Below are 17,349 nucleotides of genomic sequence, written 5' to 3' on the forward strand. Positions count from 1 at the left end.
AATTTCAGGAGCTGCCAAACTTTTGGATGCTCTGAGTCTGCTGTGAAAATGATGGAATGTTTGCAGAGAGAAATAACATCCTCTCCTATAGTCAAATACATTTGATATTTAACTAATTCACTAATTTAACTAAGTCCGATGCTGCCTGGATACCAGTCATCCATGTGAAGCAAAGAAGAGTGACAGGAGAAGGGACTGCCTGTGTTTCACAATGGACATAGCTGGTTTCTAAATAGCTTTGATCCACAGTTTGTTTTATGTACAGACGTAAAGTTCTTCACATAGGGACAGATCATATTGTTTTCATCCTGAGAGTGGCATTTGCACTAGGACCTTGCACATGATTACTTTTCCCGTCAATATGTATTTCTTTCCTCTTTTATTCTCCTCTCATATATTACATCCCTACCACAGTTTCTCTTCCCTAACCTCTTACCTCCCCTTTCCCTCAGATCCACTCCTCTTCTGTTTCCCTTCAAAAAATGAGCAGGCCTCCTAGCGATATAAACCACAAATGACATACCCAGTTATATTAGACTTGCCGTAATCTCTCACACTAGTGCTGGGCGAGGCAATCCAGTAGGAAGAAAAGGGTCCCAAAGCTGACAAAATAATCAAAAATATCCCCCACTCCCACTGGTAGATGTTCCACAATAATACCCAGATACATTACCATAACTTATATGCAGAAGATCTAGCTCAGATCCACACGGGGTCTGTGATTATTACCTTAGCCTCTGTGATTCTCTATAAGCCCTGCTTAATTGATTCTGTGTTTCATGTTTTCATGGTGTCCTTGGCCCCTTTGGTACCTACAGTCCATTCTCCCCCTCTTCTGTGGGGTTGCCCTGGCATTGCCAAGTGTTTGGCTGTGTGTCTCTGCATCTGCTCCTATCAATTGCTGCATGATACCTCCAATGACAATTAGGCTGGGCACTGATCTATGAATATAAGAAAATATCATTAATAATCATTTCACTTAAAAATTTCCAGGTATGTTTGATTCTATAATGAATTTCTGGATTGTCCAGCCTCTGGGTCCTGGCCATCCAGTCAGTGTCAGGTGTGGACTTCCTCTTGTGTCGTGGGCTTCAAGTTGGACCAGTCAGTGGTTGGCCACTACCACAAGTACTGTTCCATCATTGCCAGGTATTCTGTGTTTTGTGAGTCAGTGGAAGAAAGTGTTCACTCAAAGATCAAACGTTTAGGCCTGAGTATGTGACAGGAGGAAGTTCCACCTCTGATAAACTTAACCTTGAAAAGCTATACAAAAGTATATTTATTGATTGTGGCACAAAATTACTTTGGAGGGGTGAACAGGTTCCTCATACAAAAGTCCCTGATATAATCTATATGTTTTTTGAAGGAAAGCATCATACCCTTGCTACTTTAGTCCTTACTGTGAACTGTTTGCAGCACCCAATAATCCAAGGCCTTCAGGTGTGCCAGAAGTATCTTGTGACCAAAATAGTGAAAAGACTGCAAAGCTGCTTCAGAACAAAACAACTGTATAAATCACAGAAAACAATCATTGATTTCCAACAAGATTTCTTCAAAGTTAAAGTACATTTAGAAAACAACTATTTTGTTCTAATATTCACCCTTGATACAGTGACTCTGCTAGATTCCTATAACATTTCCTCCTTTTAAGATGTATTAATTATGTTGACGATTATACAGCCACACAGTGAAGACAGCCTTTTCTCAGAGTCTTATGCAGATAACTCAGAATACTTTTGAAAGCCAATAAAATTATTACAGCAAAAACAAGTATAACAATAATTAGGCTAACAAATCTATTAAAATGATCCATAGGATTAAATGAAGCTATCATGGCCACAAGACTTTCTTTAACGTCTACCCCAAATGCATCCGACAACTTATCTGAAAGATTTCCTTGTTATAAATAATAAATCATTGGAGAAGAATTGGGATGACTCAAAAAAATGAATTTTAACCTTTTCTCAATCATACTTGCTTTCATTAAACCTTACAGGTGTAATACAATAAGATGTAATATTCCAACAACATTTTACTTTAATTTGCTTTTACAAAGTCTCTAACTGATCTCCCAAAAGTAACACAACTTGTCCCAGGTCAGCTATTTCATTAACTATCTCATTATCTATTTTATTCTGTTGAGCCTGAACTTCTGCAGAATGCTGATGACAATTTCAAACAAATTCATCAACCTGAGTTTCTTTATGAAGGGCCAATCAAGCAGTTGCAACAGTAGCAGTCAATGTAATAATTCCAATAACCAAAGCAATAAAGAAACCAATCATCCAATAGATTTTTCTTAATATTCTTTCAGCAAGTTTCTGGACTATGATTGGCACAGGTGATTCTTGTCATGGCCCTGACAGCTTCACTGGCACTTAGATTGCTAGCACTGCTTTAAGAATATATAAATTTTCAGAACTGATATCCCATAACATACTAACATTAACACATGTATGAGGAGTACAGCATTCACACATGATACTATAGTTATTCAGGTAACATTGTACAGGCCTTTCAGTAGTACATAAGCTAATGGTACACATGCTACAAAGGTGTGACTTTGAGTTAATCTAAAGGGCAAAGTATACTTACCATGATTAATGTTTAACTTTCCTTTTCATATTTTAAAGGATATAAGGCATATGCCAATTTCCATAAATTAATCTGAACTGAATTGTCAAATTCCAACATAGGATATGACATACCAAGTCAATGCCATTGGATAGGTTCATTAACAGTGGAGCTAATTTCCACAGTTCCATTCAAACTAAACCACTGCCATCTTAATTCTGAATGAGAATATTTTCCTGGAGGGAAGCTATAAGGGCTACAATTAATGGCATGTCTGTGGGAGATATTAATAAATAATCAAGATTTCTCACTTTTACATTTTTGTCAATGTGCACAGTCAAATTTTTTGTAACCCACATATTACAAAACAACAAATTTATAAATAGGAGAGCTACTTATTTTTTTTAAGTTAATCTTGTATCCCGACAGTTGAGAGAGAAATCAGAGAAACATCATCCTTTACAATAGCCACAAATAATATAAAATATCTTGGGGTAGCTCTAGCCAAACAAGTAAAGGATCTCTATGACAACAACTCTGAGTCTTTGAAGAAAGAAATTAAAGAACATATCAGAAAATGGAAAGATCTTTCATGTTAATGAATAGGTAGGATTAACATAGTAAAAATTGCAAACTTACCAAAAACAATCTATATATTGAAGGCAGTCTCCATCAATTCCCAACACAATTCTTCAGTGACCTCAAAGAACAATACTCAAGTTCATATGAAAAAATAAAAAACAATACTGTACAATAAAGGAACTTCTGGAGGTTTCACCACTTCTGATGTCAAGCTCTGCTATAGAGCTGTAGTAATAAAAAGACCAACACTTTTTATGATGGTGAGATATATCTGTTCCTGGCAACAACAGTCTACTTTAGAATGAATGATGGGTACCCAAAAACCTCCATATGGAGTTTGCTTTCAATATGGGAAAGCTAGCCACTGGGGAAGCAACTTCCCTTTCCTTGATGGTTGACAATATGCTGCCCAAACTGGGCAAGCCAGACACAAAAGAAATTGACTGCCAAACTTAGGTAAGACAGGGTGAGGTAGTCCTTCAAAATTCCTGCTTCACAGAAAAGTCTATCAGATATTCTAGTCCTGTAGGCTGAAGATGGATGCCCCAATGTTACAGAGGAACCTTGGGTGACGTCTAGGCACCCAGCTGTCTCTGTCATTTCTATAGTTTCAGAAATTGCTTGCTCTGATATTGGACCCTGCAACCCTATAGGAGCAAAAGAGTCCCAAGAACAGACACAAGAGTCAGTGACCCCGCTTGTTCCCAGAGTCAGGACTTTAATAAAAATTCTAACCTAATAGCTACAATATACATGCAGAGGACCTGCTGCTGACTCATATAGCCCTGCGCATGCTGATTCAGTCTCTGTGAGTTCATATGTGACTTGCTTAGTTGATTCACAGGGCCTTGTACTTCTGGGGTCCTCCATTCCCTCTGGCTCTTACACTCTGCATCCTCTTCTGAGGGGGTTCCTGGAGTTCAGAGGGGATAGATTTGAAGGAGACATCCTATTAAGACTCTCCACATTACTGGCTGTGGGTCTTTGCATCATTTTTCTTCCCATCTGTTGCCATAGGTAGCCTTTCTGATGATGACAGGATAAGGAAATCATCTATGAGTATAGCTGATTCTACCTGGATCAGATGCAGAAACCTGCTCTCTGAGGTCTAAACCTACTAGTACCTGAAGGTTGTATGCAAGCTGACAACAATGGATAACAATCAATTTTCCTAACCAGTTGTAATGGCTACAAACCTCAGCGATGACCAGCATGGCAAGACATTCCTAAAAATGTAATAATGGCAGCTATTCCTTGAAGGTAAACAACAACTTTCTAATTGAACTTAAGGCTACTCAATAGGAGGGAAATCATGCCTGGTACTGAGATCTTCTCAACTGTGCAAAGATGGTGATTTTACGGATCCTAGAGCAGAACCTACAATGGTCACTTTCCTAAATCAGCATAATTTCAAGGTTCATTCTAAGTATACATCCACATTCCCACAGATAAGTATAGCTCTTGCCCTACATTAAAGGAGCTTTTTTTTTCTTTGTACAGAGATCACCAAAGAAATCCATACCTGATCCAAATGCAGAGAATAATGGATAATGTAGTGGTTTGTATATGAGTGGCTCTCAAGGTCTCATGTGTTTGAGTGTTTGGCCCATAGGAATTGGTACTACTAGGAAGTGTGGCCTTGATGGAGTAGGTGTGACCTTTTTGGAGGAAACCTGAGGTAGAGGTAGGCTTGAAGGTCTCATATGGTCAAGCTACTCCCATTGTGCTGTACAGTCTCCTTCTGCTGCCTGAAGATCAAGATGTAGAACTCTCCGCTACTTCTCCAGCACCATGCCTGCCTTCATGCCTCCATGCTTTTTGCTGTGATATAATGGACTAAATATCTGAAACTGTAAATATGTCCAATTTCAATGTTTTCTTTTATAAGAGTTTCCATGGTCACAGTTTCTCTTCACAGCAATAAAACCCTAACTACAACAGACGCCATGGGATTGCCAGACTCAACTGATCTATGAATAATACAACACCCTTGTTTGAAGTTCAGGGCACATGTCTGAAGAGAAGGTGGAAAGACTGTAGGAGGTAGAGGACCAAGATGCCTATTGTGAGGTTGCATCTTCTATATATTACAGGGAAGCTGCACCCAAGAAATCTCAACCACATGACTTCCTAAACACATGACAACCTGAAAAATGACACCAATTGACATGCCACAAACATACATGGGAAAATATCAAGAGACTCCACTCTTAAATGAAGAGATCCAAATAATTAAAGAGTATCATGAGAACGAGAATCAATATTCTCCAGAGATGAGTCCCTAAAAGGTTATCCAATTCCACATTGTTAGCCATAAAGACATATACATGGGCAACAATAAATGGACCTAGCAGATTGTATTTATAAATTTATTATTTTATACATGATTATATATGAAAATAATTATGGAAAAGTCATGATGTTGAGAGGGCTTGGAAACCATGAGAGGAGGTAGAGTGGGAGAAGGAGTGAAAAGGTTGTAAATACAATATGCATGTAGAAAATTCTTAAGAAGTACTTTAAAAAGCTTTAAAAATAAGAGTGAAAATAAGAGAGAGAGAGAGTTAGGGAAAGTGAGAGAATGAAAAATAGTTTCCGTCAGAGTGGTTATGGAGGGAAGTTGAGGAGCCTCTACACGGAATACCCCATTTCTGGGTAACATCATTGAGCAGTCTTCTCCTGATCCCCAGAACAAAGAAAAATCTGATATTTTATAACATTTTAGGGGTGGTGGAGAGTTTCACATCATGTGATGTAGTTCAGGGTAGTGTAAATGACAAGAAGCATGGAGGAGACAGGTATAATAAACTGAGGGTAGTTAGGTCACAGCACAGACAGCTCCAACACTCTGTCCTAGAGTGAGATGCAGGAAATGTGGCCTGATTAAGGCTATAGGAACCTGGCCTAAAGCTACAGGCCTGTGTCCTAACACAAAAGTAAGGTGAGAATGCATTGACAGTGGATAAGAGGAGGGGATCTCAGAGAATAGCTGTAATTTTCTAAGATAAGAGCTTGACATTGACTCAGTGCTTTTGCTTACAGAGTACAGAGAGAGAGGACGGGGCACAAAAATTCAGTAACAGGAAACTCTTGGTGAACAAGTCATTGTAAAAGGTTGGGGAGCAAGATTGTTCCTGATTCAAAGTTAATCACCATTGGCCATTATGTTTTGAAGACTAATGTTCCCAACTGTGACAGGGTGACTCTTCAAATAAAAATAAGACTAAGGTTGGCTACTGAGGTGGCTCAGTGGGTAGATCACTTGCTGCCGAGGCTGACATGCTGAGTCAATCCTCAGATCCCACATGGTGAAGAGAGAGAATCAAGTCCTTCATTTCTTCTAACTTCCACAACTGTACCATTGCATTTTCCCATGCATAGAGCAAGAAAATTGGAAAGGAGGGCTTTGGAGATGCCTCAGAGGTTAAGTGAACATTTTGCTCTTCCAGAGGACCTGAGTTCAGATCCCAGCACCTGTGCTAGATGGCGTCACAACCAACATCCTGTAACTCCAGGTCCAGAGGATTTCCTGAAGACTCAGAAGGCTTCTGCACACACTTGGTACAAAAGCATACCCATACATAAAAGTAAAACAAATCTTATAAAAATAAAATAAGAAAAAGATGACCCAGGGACTCTAGAAAAAACAACTAGGTATGACATCCTCCACCCACAAAATGCTCTTGAGTTTGAGCAGAAACTGAATGTAGTTGGGTGTGGGGTGCCATCCCTCATTCCCACATTTCCCCAAAGGACTCTTGAGTAGAAGCAGCAGGAACTATTAGATAGAATGATACAGGGGAGGGAAACAGATGGGATAAAAGGATAGCCTTGAGAGGGCCTGGATACTAATCCATTGGGCCTCAACTGTCTCTGCCCTAGGGTATTTAAAGGGATGCCAAAGGGTGGAGCAAAAGACCTCCTTGCAGCATAGCCAAGTGCAAACCATCTCAAACACCTGCACTCAAGCTTGTGGTTCAATCATCCTATCTATGCAGACCTGCTGAGTAAAGCCCAAATGTGCCCCAACAGGTCCTGCTTTCTTAAAATATTAAAAAATAACTCTCAAGAGCCCACCAGCACCAACTGGACTGAGGTGAGTCTTTGCCTCATACCCAAACACCTCAGCTTCTAGACTTTGGGCCAGGGGTACAACCCTGTGCCCCCACACAACTACCCATTGAAGTCCCAGTTTCAGGTCAGTAGGCAGACATCCCACAGACAGGTCAGACTACCACCATCCCCTACCAGACCCTGTAATGCACAAGCCCCACCTCTCCCAAACCCCATCCACTTTCCCAAACTGCAACTGTTCCCTGAGACAGACCCAACCAGTGCCAATTGGACTAAGATGGGGGGTCTTTGTCCTCATAGCCAAACACCCCAGTCTCTAGGTTTTGGGCCCAGAGGCACAACCCTGAGCCCTGACACCACCAACCATTGCAGTCCCAGTTTCAGGCCGGAAGGCAAACATCCTGCAGACAGGTTGGACTACCACCATCCCCCACCAGACCATGTAAAAAACAAGCCCCACCCCTCCCAAACCCACCAAACATCCAAGATTACAGCTACTACCTGAGACAGGCCACCAGAGCCAATTAGACTAATAACTGCTCCCTGAGATAAAGAGTCCATCAGCACGAATTAGACCAAGAGCCCTGACTAGACCAAGAGCTCTCACTGGACCAAAAGTATCAATCAGATCAAGAGAGGTTCCCTCAGACACATACAACAGTTGCACCAAGTGGAGAAAGAGAAGGGTAGATGCAAGTGCAAAAATACAGTCAACAACATAAAAACAAATATGGCTCCATCAGAACCTACATCAGCAGAACTGAACATCCCAATGCAGAAGAAATCAGCCTTAAAAATGACTTTATGAAGATGATACAGGTATTTAAAGAGGAAATAAAAATTTGGCTAAGGAAATTGAGAAAAATGCAAACAAAAAATTGGAAGAAATCAGTAAATCTCTTGAAGAAAGCTAAGAGAAAGCAATTAAACAGGTGAGGAAAACAGTTCAAGATTTGAAAACTGAAATCAAGACAATAAAAAATACACAAACTGAGGGAATTGGAAGTGGAAAATCTGAGTAAATGAACAGGAACTACAGATGCAAACATAGCCATCAGAATGCAAGAGATGGAAGAAAGGATCACTGGTGTTGAAGATTCAATAGAGGAAATAGATTCATCAAAGAAAACACTAAAGCCAAAAAAGCCATAACACAAAATGTTCAGGAAACTTGGGACACCATGAAAAGACCAAACCTAAGAATAATAGGGGTAGAAGAAGGAGAATACCAAATCAAAGGCACATAAAATATATTTAACAAAATCATAAAAGAAAATGATTCCAACATAAAGAAGGAATAGTCTATAAAGATACAAGAGGGTTACAGAATACCAAACAGACTGGGTCCAAAATAAAAAGTACCCTTGCCACATAATAATCAAACCACTAAACATACAGAATAAAGGAAAAATATTAAGAGCTGCAAAGGAAAAAAGTCAAGTAACATATAAAGGCAGACTCATAAGAATAATACCTGATTTCTCAATGGAGACTCCAAAAGCCAGAAGGTCCTGGACAGACATTATGCACACACAAAGAGACCATGGATGCCAACTCAGACTATTATACCCAGCAAAAGTCTCAAACACCATAGACAAAGTAAACAAAATATTCCATAATAAAATCAGATTTAAACAGTATCTTTCCACTAATCCAGCCCTAAGAAAGTACTAGAAGGAAAAATTCAACATAAAAAATTAAGATACTCCCATGAAAACACAGACAATAGATAGTCCCACACCAGCAAATACCAAAGAAGGGAAACACACAACACTACCACCAAAATAACAGGAATTAACAATAACTGGTCATTAATATTCATTAATGTCAATGGTCTCAATTCAACTATAAAAAGACACAGGCTAACAAAAACAAGATTAATTCTCCTGCTGCATATAAGAAACACACCTCATCTTCAAAGACAGACACTAACTCAGAGTAAAAGTCAGGGAAAAGACATTCAAATCAAATGCTCTTAAGAAGCAAGCTGGTGTAGCTATACTAATATCTAATAAAATAGACTTCAAAATGAAATCAATTGAAAAAATCGGGAAGGCCATTACATATTTATCACAGGGAAAAGCTGACAAGATTAATTCTCAATTTTGAACATTTATGCTCCAAAGGCACCCACATTTGTTAAACAAACATTACAAAACTTAAATCACATATCAAACCCTATACACTAGTAGTGGGAGACTTCAACACCCCACTCTCACCAATGGACAGCTCTTCCAGACAGAAACTTAACAGAGAAATAAGGGAACAAGTAGACATTATGACTCAAATGGATTTAATAGATATCTACAGACTACTACACTGTAACACAAAAGAATATACCTTCTTCTCAGCACCCCATGAAACCTTCTCTAAAATTGACCACGTACTCAGTCACAAAGCAAATCTCAATAGATACAAAAAAATAGAATAACCTCCTGTATCTTACCAGACCACCATGGCTTAAAGTTAGATTTCAAAAATATCAAAACTACAGAAAGCCTACAATCTCATGAAAACTGAATAATGCATCTGAATCACCAATGGGTCTAGGAAGAAATGAATAAAGAAATTAAAAATTTCCTCAAATTCAATGAAAACAAATATACAACATACCCAAACTTATGGGACACTATGAAAGCAGTGTTAAGAGGAAAATTCATAGCAGTTAGTGCCCACATAAAGAAGACAGAGAAATCTCATACTAGGGACTTAACAGCACACCTGAAAGTTTTAGAACAAAAAGAAGCACACTCATCAAGGAGAAATAGACACCAGGAAATAATCACATTGAGGGCTGAAATCAATAAACTAGAAACAAAGAGAACAATACAAAGAATCAATGAAATGAAGAGTTAGTTCTTTGAGAAAATAAATAAGATAGACAAGCCCTTAAACAAATTAACCAAAAGACAGAGAGAGAACATCCAAATTAACAAAATCAGAAATGAAAAGGGAGACATAACAACAGACAACAAAGAAATCCAGAGAATCATCAGGTCATACTTCAAAAACCTGTATTCAACAAAGTTTGAAAACCTGAAATAAATGAGTAACTTTCTGGATAGGTACCATATACCAAAGTTAAATCAAGACCAGATTAAACTATTTAAAAAAAACAATAACCCAAAGAAATAGAAACAGTCATTAAAAGTCTCTTAAACAAGCAAAGCCCAAGACCAAATGGTTTCAGTGAAGAATTTTACCAGATTTTCAAAGAAGAGCTAATACCAATACTCTTCAAATTGTTCCACACAATAGAAACAGAGGCACATAAACAAACTTTTTATGAGGCTACAGTTACCCTGATACCCAGACCACAAAGAGATGCAAAAAAGAAAGAGAATTACAGACTAAGCTCCTCATGGATATTGGTGCAAACATATTCAATAAAATGCTGGTAAACCGAATCCAAGAACACATCAAAAAATTATCCACCATGACCAAAGAGGCTCCATCCCAGGGATGCAAGGATGGCTCAACATATGAAAATCTGTTGATGTAATACACTATATAAACAAACTGGAAGAAAAAAAACCACATGATCATCTCATTAGATGCTTGCCCCAGCCAGTGGGGTCCTCAACAGGAACCTACAGGGAGGGACAGCGAATGAGAGGGACAAGAGACACAAAGAATGAGAGCAAGACAGGATGTCTGATCAAGCTCCAAAATTTTATTTTTCTCTCAAGGCATATATAGGTAGTCCAAGAGGGTTGCAAGTAGGAGGGGACTTAATTATGGGGGTTGCAAGCGGGAAGGGACTTAATTATGGGCTGTTCGGCCAGCAGGAAATGTTGCTCTGGGGGTTATCTATCTACTCTTGTCTAACTGCCTAATTGCTTAACTGCAGCTCGTTCATCTGATATCTGAGAAGAGGTTCTGGTACCTGTGAGAAGAGTTTCTGGTGCTATGAAGACTTAAGCAAGGCCTAGATCTAAGAAAAGAGGAGAGAAGCCCAAATATGGCAGCATGTGTGTCAAGGGTCGCTTAGGCTTATGGCTCCCATCAGATGCTGAAAAAGCCTTTGACAAAATCCAATACCCCTTCATGATAAAGGCTCTAAAGAGATCGAGAATACAAAGAACATACATAAACATAATAAAGGGAATTTTCAGCAAGCCGACAGCCAACATCAAATAAATGGAGAAAAACTCAAAGCAATTCCACTAAAATCAGGAATAAGACAAGGATGTCCACTCTACCCATATTTATTCAATATAATACTTGAAGTTCTAGCTAGAGCAATAAAACAACAAAAGGAGATCAAAGGGATAGAAATTGGAAAGGAAGAAGTCAAACTTTCCTATTTGCAGATGATATGATAGTATACATGAGTGACCGCAAAAATTCTACCAGGGATCTTCTACAGCTGATAAACTCCTTCAGTATTAGCAGGATACAAGATGAACTCAAAAAAATTAGTAGTCCTCCTATATACAAATGATAAATTGGCTGAGAAAGAAATCACAGAAACATCACCCTTTACAATAACCACAAATAATATAAAATAGCTTGGAGTAACTCTAACTAAGCAAGTGGAACACTTGTATGATAAGAACTTTAAGTCTCTGAAGAAAGAATTCAAAGAAGATATCAAAAACTGGAAAGATCTCCCATGCCCATGAATAGGTAGAATTAATGTAGTAAAAAAGGCAATCTTACCTAAAGCAATCTGCAGATTCAATGCAATCCCCATCTAAATTCCAACACAATTCTTCACAGACCTGGAAAGAATAATACTCAACTTCATATGCAAAAACAAATAACCCAGGATAGATAAAATAATTCTGTATAATAAAGAAACCTCTGGAGGCATCACCATCCCTGACCTCAAGCTCTACTATAGAGCTATAGTAATAAAAACAGCTGGATCCTTGCATAAAAACTGACAGGTGGACCAGTGAATCAAATTGAAGGCCCTGAAATTAATTCACACACTTATGAACATCTGATTTTTGACAAAGAAGCCAAAACTGTACCATGGAAAAAAGAAAGCATTTTCAACAAATAGTGCTGGCATAACTGGATGTCAACATGTAGAAGACTGCAAATAGATCCATATCTGTCACCATGCACAAAATTCATGTCCAAGTGGATCAAAGACCTCAAAATAAATCCAGTTACACTGAACTTGATAGAAGAGAAAGTAGGAAGTAGTCTTGAAAGCATTGGTACAGAAGACCACTTCCTAAATATAACACCAGTAGTACAGACCCTCAGAGCAACAATTAATAAATGGGACCTCCTGAGACTGAGAAGCTTTTGTAGGGCAAAGGACATGGTCAATAAGACAAAATGACAGCCTACAGAATGGGAAAGATCTTCACCACAACCACATTTGACAGAGGTTTGATCTCCAAAATATATAAAGAATTCAAGAAACTAGACATCAAAATACCAAAGAATCCAATTAAAAATGGGCTACAGAGCTTAACAGAGAATTCTCAACAGAAGAATCTCAAATGGCTGAAAGCCATTTAAGGAATCGCTCAACATCCTTAGTCATCAGGGAAATGCAAATCAAAACAACTCTGAGATACCATCTCACACCTGTCAGAATGGCTATGATCAAAAATACTGAAGACAGCTGATGTTGGAGAGGATGTGGAGCAAGGGGAACACTCCTATAATGTTGGTGGGAATGCAAACTTGTACAGCCACTCTGGAAATCTGTATGGCAGTTTCTCAGAAAATTGGGAATTAATCTACCTCAGGACCCAACTATACCACTCTTGGACATATACACAAGGAATGCTCAATCATACCACAAGGACACGTGCTCAACTATGTTCATAGCATCATTATTTTTAATAGCCAGATCCTGGATACAACCTAGATACCCCTCAACCAAATAATGGATTAAAAAAAGTGGCACATATGCACAGTGGAGTACTACTCAGAAATAAAGAACTACAATATCATGAAATTTGCAGGCAAATGGATGGAACTAGAAAATATCATCCTGAGTGAGGTAACCTAGATTCAGAAGGACAAACATGGTATGTACTCACTCATAAGTGGATACTAGATGTAAGTCAAAGGATAACCAGACTACAATCCACAGCTCCAGAGAAGCTAGCTAACAAGGAGGACCCTAAGAGGGACACAGAGATAGCCTAGCAAAGGAGAAATAGGTGAGATCTACATGAGCTAACCAGGAGTTGGGGGGGGAGTAATGAAGGGCAAAGAATGGGGGATGAGAACATAAGGAAATGATAGGTTCAAGCTGGAACAGGGACAGAGTGGGAGATCAAGGGAAGAGATATCATGATACATGAAGACATCATGGGCATAGGACGAGGCAGGGTGCCAGGAAAGTTCTCAGGAATCCATCCACAAGATGTAACCACCTTGGACTACTGGCAATGATCAAGACAGTACCTGGACTGGTCTACCCTTGTCACTGGACTAGTGAATATCCTGTCATCATAGAGCCTTCATCCAGTTACTGATGGAAGTGGATGCAGAGATCCACAGCCTGGTGCCAGACCAAGTTCTGGGAATCCAATCAATGAGAGAGAGGAGAGATTCTGTGGGTAGTTGATATCAAGATCATGATGAGAAAATATGCAGAGATGACCAGCCACACTAGTGGAAACCCATGAACTGTGGACTAATAGCTGTGGAGCCCCCATAGGACTTGACTAGGCCCTCTGGATATGGGAGACTATTGTTTAACATGAACTGTTTGGGGGGCCCCAGGCAGGGGGATTGGGATCCCTCCCTGGTAATGGGTGGGCTTTTTGGAGCCCAGTGCCTAGGGTGTGACACCTTCCACAGCCTTGGTGCAGAGACATGGGAGGGGCTTGTACCTGCTTCAGCTGAGTGTGCCAGGCTCTGCTGACTCCCCATTGGAGACCTTGATTTGGGAAATGTGGGGATAGGAGTGGGTGGGGGGGAAATCCTAGGGTCAGGAAGAGGGAAGAGGTGGTATGTAAAAGTGAATAGTAAATTTCTTAATAATAAAAAATGGAAAAAATATAAAATCAGCTCTCCATTAAGAGTTCATGGCAATCTCCATAGCTGTTATACCTCCCAGTACAGGAGTAGAAAATGATAAAGATGTCATTTCCTTTTTTGGACTTAGTCTAAGGTGACTACAGCAGTCATAGCTGCATCAAGCCCTTTAAATAAAATAAAAATAAAAAACTCTTGATGCAACTGCATCAAACTTAGAGTGCCTTAGCTTCATCATTAACATTAACAGGTTAACGTAATTCTAACATAAATATTGCTATACACCAGGCAGTGATGATGCACACCTTTAACCCAGCACTTGGAAGGTAGAACCAGGTGGATCTCTGTGAGTTTGAGGCCAGCCTGGTCTACAGAGCAAGATCCAGGACAGGCACCAAAACTATGCATAGAAATCCTGTCTCAAAAAACCAAAAAAAAAAAAATGCTATACATGGTTACAATTCCCTCAACCTTATATCTTAAAGCAAACTCTTAATAGAACCACTTGAATTTCTTGCTAATAAAAAATAGGATAAACTTCTAATGTATTCACATCAAACTTAAATACTTCCTTAACTTCACCACACCATGGTGCATCGATATCAATAAGTTAACATAATAACTCTAACTCATTACTTACACCATTATAATTCCTACAAACCTCTCAATATAACCATTAACACTTTCTAACAAACCTACATTCACAAATGATTTCTTAATAGAACTATACAAAACATAACATTAATTCACTCAAGTAGCACTAAAATATTTTTTTCAATTAAATAGACTGTGCCATATTAACATTCCCTTTTCTTTATATTTTTAGAAAAAACTCTATTTAAACAGTTCCATTTTTACATAAACAGTTCCATAAGCAGTTTATAAGTCATTACCATTGATAGAGTCTCTCTATATAAGTAAATTCAAACTGCCCCACTGTAATGAAATAATTACTGTCCATTTCATTTCTTAAGTCCCAAAATTCAAATAATAAATTCTGGTTCCAGTTTTCCACATATGAAGAAACTCATAACCAAAACCCTTTTTCTAGTTTTATTTCATTTTTTTAAGTTCAAAAATTTCAAATGAATTCTGGTACTAGACTTCCATTTCCAAATATGAAGAAACGTTTTACAACCAAAAGCTTTTTGCAGTTAATAATTTTAGTTCAAGCAAGCATCTCTGCAACTTTCATTCTCAGGCCAGAGACATTTTCAGTTACAGTAGCATTTTGTGGCAGTTTTTCCTTCATGATGAAAGCTATTAGTTCCATAAAAGCTAGTTGGTGCAAAGTCCTCTCAAAAGAGACTTTCTTTAGCTATCAAATAGAAACTGCAATGTTTTTGCTGGTAGCTCGTTTTTTTTTTTCTTTTTTAAATTGTGTTGATATTCTGTGGGTCTCAGCTGTGGGCACCTGGCTGTGGCTGTTGTGCTGTCTCTGGTGTCTGCCATTCTTAGTGGCTTCTGGAGCTTCTGAGATTTCTCAGACTGCCAAGCTTGCATCTGCTATGGACACTGTTTCTGTGTCCCAGGTTCCTTCACCATATAATCCCTATATTAAATTTTCACCATGTCCCTAAGACCTAAAGCCTATTATATACCTAAGTCCTATTTAAGCCACTTTATGCCTAAAGCTTCTTACAAGCTTATGTTCTTACTATCTTAGCAAATATTCTACCCTAATATATAAACCTAGGTTTTTAATGACTTACTTTATTTCTTACAAGCTTATATTTAAAGAGACTCAATAGGACTACCTTAGCAAATATACTTCTCATATTCTCCTTATTTAAACTTACATTTACAACTAGCATGGACATTTACTACATGTCTTTACTTCTTATGAGCTTATTACTACATGTCTTGAAATTCTATAGATCTATTTTACAGACTTATATTAAGCAAACTCTCTATAGGGCTACCATTAGCAAATATCTAACTTAGCAAACACCTAAAAGATCTCTTAACATTTACATTATCTTCCAAAAAGATAGTAATTTTTCAAACCCAAACAGAAAATGAGAAGAAAAGAGAACAAGCAAAACTTTCTCATGGGCATAATGTATTTCTAAGTGACTTTGCTCTTTGTACAATATAATGTGGTTGCTAAGGCTGTAATCCTTGAAGTAAAGTTATTTTTTATCTAGAGACTATTCCTTTACCCAAATTCATAACAGGTTCCCCATCCCATAATTCAAACAAATGTTTCTGTTATAACTTTTGGTTTGCTCTACCGAAAAGTCTTGTCTTAGACTAACAGTAAAATTCCTGTATTGAACTGCTGTAAAGCTCTTAGCAAAAATATCTTGAGCAACTATTAGACAATATAAGACATTTCCCAAAGGAGCCAAAAAAGGGTATGGCCCTGATCTCCATTTCCTTACAATGTTTCATAGGAGCTGACATTCAACAAACTTTCAATTTTTCTCCTTATTTTTTAAAAGCTTTTTAAAGTTTACTATGAGCGTCTTTTAATGCTATCAGTGTTTCTACTGAATCTTAATACAACACAATCTCATAAGCTTTTTTTCATTTTAATTATCTCTTGTGAGGCAAGCTGTTTGTTTGCTCTCAGCTTTTTGGGAAGTAAATCTAAGCTTTCTAGTAATGCATAGGAAAGAAACTTCATTTTGAGGTAAAAAAGTTTTTCCAGGCAGTGTCGCCATCTTTAGCAGAAAAACTACCTTTCCCAGAATGCATTTCTGTTATATCAGCCTGCTGTTATGGACTACCTTTCAGACTTCATTTCCCAAAATTCTTTTCAGGTCTGGGAGTCAACTTCCAGTTCCCTTTTAACATGCTTGCTTTCAAATGATTTTTTTTCTCTTTATTATAGGAGGTTTCCTGAGTAAAAAGATTTCTGTTCTTCCTGATCTCGCCATAATAGGTATTTTTCTTTCATCTGATGCTGGCCCAGAATCAGAATTGTACCTGCCCTGTTAGCATGCATTGAGCTGAGCACTCCTGATACTAACATTCCCTTGAGGTTTGCATTTACCACAACCAGTCAGTGAAAAGAAATAAAAAGTACTTAAAGCAGAGACTTTTCCTTGTTTGGAATTAGTATGTCTTTGCTGGTACAGAATATCGCTGTTTTTCCTTGTAATGCTGCAGCCATCACTATCTCTTGATTGTATGATGATCCTATATTAGAACAAGGTT

Source organism: Peromyscus californicus, unplaced genomic scaffold (assembly GCF_007827085.1).
Source record: "Peromyscus californicus insignis strain IS unplaced genomic scaffold, ASM782708v3 Scaffold_4__1_contigs__length_199733344, whole genome shotgun sequence".
In the NCBI taxonomy this organism is placed as follows: domain Eukaryota; kingdom Metazoa; phylum Chordata; class Mammalia; order Rodentia; family Cricetidae; genus Peromyscus; species Peromyscus californicus.